Raw genomic sequence first — 11,446 nt, 5'->3', positions numbered from 1 at the left:
CAATCATCACCTTCAAATTTCTTTTGTGTTTAAATTATAAACTTGTCTTTGGGATTGTCAACTCTGGTTATGATGTTTTTAAATTTTAAAATGTATGGTTGTGTTACTTATACTCTATCGCTATGAGACTCTACCTGCCATACCTCGCGTTTCCGCTTTAGCGGGTTGTGACATTGGGTTTATTTGTATTTCCCTTGCCCTTGGATTTGGGCTTTTTCAGGTTTTCATTGGGTCCTACTTTGTATCGATAAACGTGTTGTGTGAAGGGGCAGTGATGTGTCACCATGTGATTCCTCAGGTTTTGTAAAAGAGTTAAACATTGACAAGAATGATGCATTGGATTTGTTTGTCTAACATTCTTTTTATTCGATAAAAATAAAGAAGTAAATCTAGGTGTGAATCTTGTCCTAGCATCGGTTGTTTTTACAATCTTCCTATCTAGTTCAGATTTTTTATTTGAAGAAGGCTTTGACTTTACTTCTTTTCCCTTGAGGAAGTTCTGTTTTTCTTCAGCTGGATGGAAAGAAAAGTTGTGATTAATTTTAGCAGAGGYAGGCCACTTCTGTTTTTGCTCACRAGTAAACTTGATGAACCTGAATGGAGTACTAGGGCCTTTTGAGTTATCTTTGGCATTTTTAACATCTTTCATTTTTCCCTTTCTCGTATCTGAAGATTTCATTGATGAAGGAAGACCAGATTTCATTGAGGATTTGAATTTTTTAGGTTTCTTATTCTCAATGATCTTTGGTGATTCACAACTTATCTCTTCTTCATATTCAGAATCGAGAAAGTCTCTTGCTGATTTCTCAAAATCAAAATTAACATTGATTGGAGCAGAAGATGTGGATTCAGATATTGATACTTCAGAGTGATCTTCTTGAGGTTTCATCAATTATGACTTCGATGAATTTTCAATTTTACTTGGGTGATTCATCGATTTATCAGTTGATGGTTCCTCATTTGGATTCTCATTTTTATCAATAGTACTTGCTGATGAGGTAGTATTGACAATCAGAGATTCTGGTTTTACAATAGGATTTTCAATRATCTCTGGTTTAAAAATGTCATTTATTTCATCGGAATTCTTATTCGTACTTTTCTTGTATACCACATTATCAAAATCTTGTTTTGAAAGGACAATTTTTCCATCGACTTTAACTCTTTTGAAGTTTGCCTTTGGTTTTGGAGTAAAGTCGGGTTTTTGAATGCATCCAAATTTGAAAGTGGATTCAAGGGTGGATTTCTTTGATTCGATGAAGGAATCCAATTCATTGAATCCAATCCCTTGAGTATCCTTTTGASCGTTTAGTTTTTCAAAAACTTCTTGGGCATCTTTATACTTTTTCTTTAGAAGTTCATTGGTTTGAAGCTTCTTGTGAAGAATTTCCCGCTCTTTTTGAAAGAAATCTTTAAGAGCGACTAAATTTAGTCTCTCTGCCTCAGATTCCTTTAAGGCCTTAGTTTTCTTTTGTAGGTCCTTAGTTATTCGCTTGTTTAATTCCAGAAGTTTATCTTCTTCTGATTTCTTAAGGGTACTGATGCGAGTCTTTTCCTTTGCTAGTTCAACCTTTTTTTGGGTTAGAAGGTCAGTCTCTCTTTGGTAGAAACTTGCTTCTTTTTCCGCTTTTATTCTTTCAGATTTTTCAAAACTTAATTTTTCTTTTAATTTCAAGAAATCTTCTGAAAGTTTGATTACTCTTAACTCTAGTTCCGATGGAACAGAGTTGGTATCATTGAGGAAGACTTGTATACCTGGTCATCAGAGTTAGATGCGGATTCTGCATTGGACGTGGCCATTAGACAGATTAGCGCTTTTTCTTCATCGTCTGAAGAAGAATCAGACACCCAATTTTCTTTTTCGGCCATCAAGCTTCGCTCTCTAGAATTATACTTGTATTTATTTTTATAGTAGTCAGCATCCTTGATCAATCGTCATTCGCATTCTTTTGAAAAATGACCAAGTTTTCCGCACCTAAAGCATCGGAGGTCATTTTTCCTTCCATCTTTTTCCTCTTTTCTCTCGTCTCTCCTTTCTTCTCTTCTCTCTTCCCGTTCTTCTCTTCCATCCCTTCTTTCGTCCCTCTGATGAAATTTGGATGGTTTCCTTTCATAGGATGACTGGTATCTTTCTTTCTTAAACTCTTTTCGCTCATAGGGTTTTCTGATGAACTTCTTCTGGGACTGCTTTGTGATCAAGGCCAAAGATTTGGCAAAAGCTCTAATTTCTTCATCTGATTCCGAAGTCTCTTCTTTAAATTCCGATTCTACTACTAATGCTTTCTTGCCTTTCTTTTTATGTTCTCTGGTAGAGGTCCTTGATTTTTCCTTTTCATCGGCAGCTAGAGTAAGAGGTCCACTGATGGATACCTTTTTCTTCATAATGTCGCTCTCTTGTGCTGCAAGTGTTCCATACAGGTCATGAAGAGACCAGCCGTCTAGGTCCTGGTTTGCTTGAAAGGACCTAGATAGCTGAGTCCATTCATCGCCTAGACTTTTTAGGAATAAAACGTTGTTTTCTTCCTTGGTTCTGATAATATCGTTTCGACGACATTGATTAATCAATGTGTTGAAGCGATTGTATGTTTTCTGTATCGGTTCATCAGGGAGGGCCTTGAAATTTGTATATTCATTGAGACATTGTGCTCTATGATTTTTCTTTGTCTTTGGTCCTCCTTCTAGTTGGCTTGCCAGTTCATCCCATAGTTCCTTGGCTATGAAACATGCATCGAGGGATTGGAAGATTTCATTTGGTAGGGCCATGATTATCAACCTTTTGGCCATTTTGTCAGTTTCCACTCTTTCCTTGTCATCTTCATCCCAATTCTTTTCATCTTTGGGCATGTAGTAGGCAGGAATTTCAGCCGTGGTGTTTGTTCCTGGAACTCTTGGGACAAAAGTTTGTGGAATGTAAGGGCCCTCCATTATAGATCGCAGCAGATTCCCGTCCATTCCTTCCAAGAAATTCACCATTCTGATCTTCCATTGTGGATATTCTTCTCGTTGAAGAGTTGGAGGCTTGGTGAGGGAGCCAACATTGTATAAAGAATTCCAGTTGGCCATGAGAATTTTGAAGAGAAAGATTTGTGTTCTTGACGAGAAAGAGGATCAAAAATTGAGAGAATTTTGATTGATCGTTTTGATTGGAAATTCAATCAATTGGCTCTATTACCAATTGTTGATCCCAGATCTCTCAATAACACTAATAATCTAGTTAAGAATAACCAAATTATAATGATTTAATGAAGAAAGTTATGAATACTCAAGTAGAAATTAAGAACTACTAAGAACAGTCTTGAGCTTCAAAGGTTTCACTCTTATTATAAGAACGTAAAGCTATTCAACTGACTTCGTTTACAATAGGCCTAATCACCTATTTATACTAATAAGCTAATATGAAGATAACTATCTAATGAAACATTTTAGCTAATCTTCTATTAACAGATAACGTTTATCTATTCTATGGATAAACTTTAGTATTGGAGATAAACTAGAAATCTAGCTATCGACCTGTCATCTCTAGCTGTCATTTCTGGTGTGATGAATCATCCTTATCTTTAGATCTTTGTTGTATGCTTCTGGATGATTTGCTGGAGAATTCACTAAGTATTAATGACCAGAAGATCGATGAGGATGCTCTTTCCATCGCATCCCAGATCGTCCATCGGTCCTCTGGTTGTACTCCAGACTTAGCCGATTATGCCTTGATGTCTTCATCGGTCTTCTTATTCTTCATCACTTATTGTTTTTCATTACTTTTTACATTATGAAATGTGGCGTTTAACAAAATTGAACATGAGAACTGAACTTAAAAGGAAATACGATTTTGTTGCTGAAGAGAGAGACCAGTTACTTAAGAAAGTAAAAGACTTTTCAAGTGCTAAAAGTTCAACTAGTTCTCAATTTCAGTGTAAAACTAGCTTTTATGATTGTTTTAGCATAGTATCTTATGTTATTCAAGCAACCCTAAATCAATTGTTTCTAAGAATAAGTCTCGTTTTTCAAATCAATATTATCAAGGGTATGTCATTGGATCACCCAATTATTATTCAAAAGCTAAAAATGTTTGGGTTAATAAAGTTGATTATGCTTTGTCTCATAAATATGTTGTTAATAACCCTGTTCTTCCTTGCATTGTGAGATCCACTAATGATCTGATCAATCTTAGCAAAAGTAGAATCACGACCTCAACATGCAGAACCAATAATTTTATCAACAGGAAAAGGTACAGCATATGGTATGGAGACAAAAGCTATCAGAACAGTTGGAATAGTTTTAACAGGTATGACAACAACTTGTATGGATCTTACTGTTTATTTGATGAACCTGCTAAGAGTGCTAAAAAGAATACATCTAATAGGAATAGATGTGACAGTTACAATATTCCCAACCCAACACTAACCAAGTAGGACCCAAGTTTGTCTGGTTACCAAAATCTACTTGACCTGTTTTACAGGTGTGTCATATGTTGTGTTGATAACAAGATTATTTGTATGATGCACTTATGCAGGGTGTTACCTCTCATTCCTTGAATGTAAAAGTATAGAAAAAGTAAAAAATTAAGTATTGACAGAAGCTGATCTGTCACAGAAGACCACAGAGGACAATCAACAAAAGAAGCTCAATCGTACAAGATTCAAGTGACAGAACCTCTGTCATCCATCACAGAGGTTCTGGAAACTTGTCCTCTGCAAAGACCATGCTACAAGTCAAAGACGACAAAACCTCTGTCGTGTCTCACTGAGGTTCTGGAAAATATCCTCTGCATGCTACAAAGTTTCATCCAGCAGAGCCTCTGTGATGTCTCACAGAGGATCTGCAGAAATGTCTTCTGTGTAGATTATCTTTAGCTTGTTTTACTTAGGTTTATTAGCTGCTCGTGACTTTCACGTGATCTTGTCTGTAATTTGTTTTAGATGAACGGCTTAGATTTAATTGCTTTAGGTCGTGTCAGGAAACGGTTACTTGCCTGTATAAATAGCAGCGTAGGCCTTTGTAAATCGAGTGCTTCCAGAATTGTAATTGTCAATATTTTCAATCAATTGAAAATCATTTGAAGCTTTTCTCTTCGTGTTATTCAAGTGTTCTTCATCGTGTTCATACCAATTGCTGCTTGTTTTATTATAATACCTTCCGCTGCTTACTCACTGTCAATCCAATCAATCAAGTAAGTATTCAGTACCAAGAACTGAGTTATACGATCCTAACAATTGGTATCAGAGTTGAAATCAAATTTTAATTTGATTATTTCTGTTCTTGGTATTCATTCTTTTTTTTTGCTCAAAAACACAGCCGTCTTCTTCATCAGTTTATCCTGTTTTTCATTTGTTTTATCAATCCAACAATTGGTATCAGAGCCACCTAATCAAATTCATTGATTAGTCGATCGATATCCATCAGGATACCTCTCTTAATTTATGGTATTCGTTTTTAAAAGGAATTTTGTTCTTATTTTTGATCTATTTGAAAATGTTTGCTTTTAGTATTCTAGAAATCGGTTAAAACTCGACTATCACTTTCAAGTCAAATTTCTTCTCAAAATCCTTAAACAAAATGTCTAGTCAATCGTGGAACTCCATGTATAGCGTCGGTTCCCTTACGAAACCTCTGACTCTCATTAGGGAAGAATATCCCCAATGGAAAATTTAAATGATAAATTTTTATGAAGGACTCGACCTTGAACTTTACGAGTCAATTTTGAACGGCCCTTTTGTACCTACTACCCTAATTCCCCGCATTCCTGCTGTTGGCGACACGGTCGAAGTACCTGCCAGAAGAGTTCCCAAGCATCATAGAGATTGGGATGATGAGGACAAGAGGAGAGTGGAAGTGGACTAGAAATCCAAGAGGCTTTTAATCATGGCCCTTCCCAATGAGATTTTTCAATCTCTGGACGCTTGCGAATCTGCCAAATATCTATGGGATCAACTGGCGAACCAGCTAGAAGGTGGAATTAAGATGAAGAAAAACCATCGTGCTCAATGTCTAAATGAGTACAACAGTTTTCAAGCTCTTCCYGATGAGTCTCTCGAGCAGACTTATCACAGATTCAACACGCTGATCAACAAATGCCAAAAATGTGATGTGATCAGAACTCAATAAGATTACAATATGCTCTTCTTGAAGAGATTGAATGTAGAATGGGGGAACTTGACCATGTCTCTCAAGGAAAACCAAGACTTGGAGCAATGGACTCTTCATGACGTGTATGGCACCTTGCAGGCGCAGGCGCAAGAAGTGAAAAAGGCCAAGGTCGCTCTAGGTGGACCTCTGGTTCTTGTCTCTGACTCAAAAGAGACTGGATCCAGTCAACCACACAGAGAGATAAGATTAAAAGAGGACAAGAGAAACGGGAAAAAGGCTCTTATCATGGAGAGTGACGATGAAGACAGAGCATCAAGCTCTGAAGATGATGATATCAATGCTTTTGCACATTCCTTGGCTTTGATTACCAAGGAATTTCAAAGAAAATTCAGGAATAAAGCCTTTGACAAGAGAGGCAGTCGAGGAGACATAAATAGAAGCAGAGGCTTCGAAGGAAGGAACCCTCCTTCTATGTCAAACAAGAAGGAGGAAGAGTAGTCTGAACAAAAGAAGCAAACTGTCAGATGCTTCAGATGTGGAAAGAAGGGTCATTACTCCAAAGAGTGCAAAGGCCCTTTGGTGAAAGACGAGTTGTACTATAAAAATAAGTATAAGTATAATCGATCCCAAAGGAGTCTTACGGCTGAGCAGGAGAACTGGGTCTATGACTCCTCATCTGAAGAAGAAGACCAAGCCCACTTCTGTGGAATGGCTGTTGAGAATGATGCAGAAGAGTCTAGATCTGGCTCCGACTCCCAGATATGTTCTACCTCTAGTTATTGTCATTCTGATATTGTGGAAAGCATCTCTGCTCTCACTCACGATTTCATAAAACTACAGCAAAAAATTTCTGTCGAGAAATCTAAAAGAAAATTTTTGGAAAAAGAAAAATCTTTCTTTGAATTTGAGACATAGTTATTGACTGTAGAAAACAAGAGTTGACAGTGGAAAGAGAAAAACTTTTAGAAACAAAACATTCCACTGAAATTAATCTTAAATAAGAGTGCTATGAACTGAAAGCAACTATACAGAAGAAGGAAAAAGAGCTTTTAGAAAAGGAGCGTGACAAGTTAAATTCTGAAGCCTTGAAAAATTATTTTCAAAAGGAATAGGGAATTCCTACACCAGTGCTTACAAAGAAAAGTGCTCTTACAAAAAATATCAAGATGCCCAATAGGTGTATGAAAAGATTAATTCTCAACAGGATAGAGCAGAGATAGGTTATACAGATCTAGACCTCACCTGGAACTAGTAATCCATTCTTGAGTCTGTGTTTAGGCTAGGGGAAGAACAAAAACCACATTTTCCATCTCTGCATAAAAACTCACCTTTCAAAAGTTGTAAACTTGAGAATGGGGCCAAAATTCAAAACTTAAAGTTCGAAAACATCTCTTATTCTTCAAAAAGTATGCAACAACTTGATCTAAATAACATACAGAAGACAGAGGGGATTTTCTATTTTGGCTCTAATAACCTTGAACATCCGAAAACGAAAGGTGATGTGGTTAAACCTAAACCAGATAAATCAAGAGTTCATCAACAGGTAACTTTGTTAAAACTCTGGATCCAAAGTTAATGGATGACTTCACAGAAACGGTGAGACAGGTCTTCGAGCAATATTTGCTTGAGGCCTTGAATTATCCATCTAAAGGTCATACAGATACTTCTGAAAGTAATTCCATTGATACTTTTGGAAAATTTTCAACACAAAAGATGGATGAAGGCTCTAGTTCATGTACGCGAGAATCTCAAGCTCTTAATGATACCTCTGTAACTTGAAATTCACACAAAGATTTTCTTGACTCTGACTCAGAATCAGAGGTGGACTCGAGTTAAGAGCAAGTTGAGACAGAGATAGTGGCAACAGGACCAAAAGATGTGAAGCTTCCAAATGAGAAATCTAATAAATTTGGTTCAACAACGGGACAGGAGAAAAAGATTCTTATAGGTCCTGATTCCCTAAACATGTCTAAAAGAGATAAATCCTCTCTAAAGCTTGAATACAGGGCAAAGAAAGCTACACCCGTTACCACTGTACCAAAGAGCTCTAAACCCAAATCTAAAAAACCAATTAAGTTCACTCCAGAACAGAAAGGAAAATCCGTTGCTGACTCTATTTTCAATTCCTCTGTTTCAGAGAAGCCACTGAAGGCCAAAGAAGTAAGAAAGGATAAGGAGAGGACGGAGAAGACTCATTCAAAGAAGTCTAAACAATCAGAACTAGATAGGAAGTTCATTAGAACTAACAATGCTAGGAATGATTGTAATAAAATGTTTTGTGAATCAAAAAAACTGTTTTGACATCAAAAATGTGTTTATACTTGTGAAAGTCTCTCTCTGCAGCACAAGTTAAACCATCATTTCTCTAATCCCAACTGCATTCTCTCTGGGTCATCAAGGATGATCTCCAAGAAGACCCAGATGAGGAAGAAAACTCCTAAAGACAAATCTGGCAAACCAGATCTCAAGTCTGGTAACTCAGGTGTGGATACATATCCTCTCCCCAAAGATAAAATTCAATCTCCTACTCCTAATCATCGAGGACCCATTATGAAATGGGTACCTAAATCCCTATAATTTGTTTTGCAGAAGTCGCATGTGGACATTTGGTATATTGACTCCGGGTGCTCAAGACACATGACCGGTGAGAAGAGGCTACTCTCATCATACAGAGAGAAAATTGGAGGAAAAGTAACCTTTGGGGATAATATGCAAGGAGAAATCAAGGGATATGGAGATCTTCACCAAGATAAGGTTTCTGTCTCTAAGGTTCCTTATGTCTCTAAGCTTAAACATAATCTTTTGAGCATAAGTCAACTTTGTGATTCTGGCTACAATGTCAAGTTCCAGAAGGAAGCTTGTTCTATCAGGTCGGAATCAGGTCCGGAGTTGCTAAGAGCCAAACGTAAGGGTAATCTATATCTTATGAACTTCTCACCAAGAGATAACTCACAGACTCTCTGTCTTGTATCTCATAAGTGTGAAGAAGCCTGGCTCTGGCATCACAAGCTGTCTCATTTGAATTTCCAAAATATAGAGAAGCTTGTGAAGAACAATCTGGTTGACGGACTTCCAGCCATAATGTTAGAGAAGGACCATCTTTGTCATGCTTACGAAATGGGAAAGCTCAAAAGAGCGTCCCACAAAACAAAGACAAATGAGTCCTGCATCAGACCTTAGCATATGCTTCATGTGGATCTCCGTGGTCCAATCTCTATGCAAAGTCTGTATGGCAAGAAGTATATCCTTGTACTTATTGATGAATTCTCACGATATACTTGGATTGAGTTTGTAAGGCAGAAGTCAGATGTCTCAGAGCTGTTGATTAAGCTAATGACAAAGATTCATGTTCTTCTACAGAGCAAAACTCAGAAGTTGAAAAGTCACAATGGAACTAAGTTCGAGAACTCCAAAATCAATGCGTACTTAGACAAGGAGGGCATATCTCAAAACTTCTCTGCAGTAAGAACACCACAACAAAATGGTGTGGTGGAAAGAAAGAATCACACATTAGTCGAGGCTGGAAGAACAATGCTCGCAGACTCTGGTCTTACCCATTTTTGGGCAGAAGCCATTTCAACCACTTGCTTCATTCAAAACAGAGCAACGGTGGTAAATAGGCACATGAAGATGCCTTATGAACTAATTAACCAAAGAAAGCCTAACGTTAAATTTTTACATATATTTGGTTGCAGATGCTTCATCTTGAATGACCATGATCAGCTTGGCAAGTTTGATAAGAAGGCTGATGAAGGAAAGTTTCTTTGTTATTCTACACAAGCCAAGGCCTACAGAGTCTTCAACCAACGAACCAAAACTATCATGGAAAGCATCAACGTCTCGTTCGACGATAAAGAGCGTGTGACTTCAGAGTACCTCAGCTCTGGACTGAATTTAACAAGACGACTTCCAATTCTCAAATAAGGTTAAGAGCATTGGAACTCAGGCTCTTATTTGAAGACTTCTTTGGTGATGAAGAGATCTTTGTACGTGAACCCAGAGATGAGTCTGCACGTGTTAGTGAAGAACCACAAACTACAAGTACATTTATCTCTGGTCCTTCACACACCTCTGCTTCCTCTGGTGATCATACGAATCCACAGCCAGAGCAAACTAGCTCTGGATCAAAGCCCATCCTGTAGAGCCAGAGCATAACATCTCTGTCTCTGAACCTGGTTTCTCTGTACCATCATCCGAGGGGGAGCAAGCAGAACCTTCTTCACCATCTATGAGCCAAATTCCAAACATATCTATGGAACGTGATTAATGACCCCAACCTCTGTTCCAGTCCCAACGACAAGATGGACAAAAGATCATCCTCTTCACCAGATAATTGGTGAACCTTCAAGTGATGTGAAGACAAGAGCTGCCACTGTCAATGAATGTTTTTTCGTAAACATTCTAAGCATGGTAGAGCCTAAGAAAGTTCATGAAGCCCTACGAGACCCAAGTTGGGTTGATGTCATGCAAGAAGAGCTCCAACAATTCAAAAGAAACAAGGTATGGACTTTTGTTCCCTTACCTAGGGATAAAATTGCTATTGGTTGTAAATGGGTTTTCTAGAATAAGAAAGATGAGGATGGCATCGGTGTAAGGAATAAAGCCAAGCTTGTAGCAAAAGGCTATTGCCAAGAAGAAGGCATAGACTATGACGAGACCTTTGCGCCAGCTGCAAGGCTAGAAGCTATACGCTTATTCCTAGCCTTATCTGCACATAAAAGATTCCAAGTCTATCAAATGGATGTCAAGTCAGCCATTTTAAATGATAAGCTGAAGGAGGAAGTCTACGTTCAACAACCTCTGGGGTTTGACAGCTCCACACATCCAAAGTATGTCTATTTCATGGACAAAGCTCTGTATGGACTTAAACAAGCTCCATGAGACTAGTATGAACGTCTTTCGTCCTTTCTCTTATCGAATGGTTTTGAAAAAGGTAAAATCGATACTTCTTTGTTTATTAACAGGTATAAACGTGAGATGCTCCTACTTCAGATTTATGTGGATGACATTATTTTTGGTTCAACGAACCAGAGGCACTATGATAAGTTCTCTGCCTTGATGAAGATCGAGCTTGAAATGAGCATGATGTGAGAATTAACATTCTTCCACGGCTTGCAAGAAAAACAGAGAGAGGATGGTATCTTTATTAGCCAAGCTAAATATATCTCTGACATATTAAAGAAATACCAACTTCATAAATTTTCAATTATGAGAACACCAATCGCAATGGGAACTAAGCTTGACCCAGATCCATTTGGAAAACCGGTGGATGTCAAAACTTACCGTGAAATGATTGGATCACTGTTGTATCTCATGGCTAGTCGACCAGATATTATGTTTGCTACGTGTCTTTGTTCTAGATATC

Source organism: Cynara cardunculus (genome assembly GCF_001531365.2).
Source record: "Cynara cardunculus var. scolymus isolate 2C chromosome LG 2, CcrdV1, whole genome shotgun sequence".
Lineage (NCBI taxonomy): Eukaryota > Viridiplantae > Streptophyta > Magnoliopsida > Asterales > Asteraceae > Cynara > Cynara cardunculus.
Note: the sequence above shows the minus strand (reverse complement) of the source record.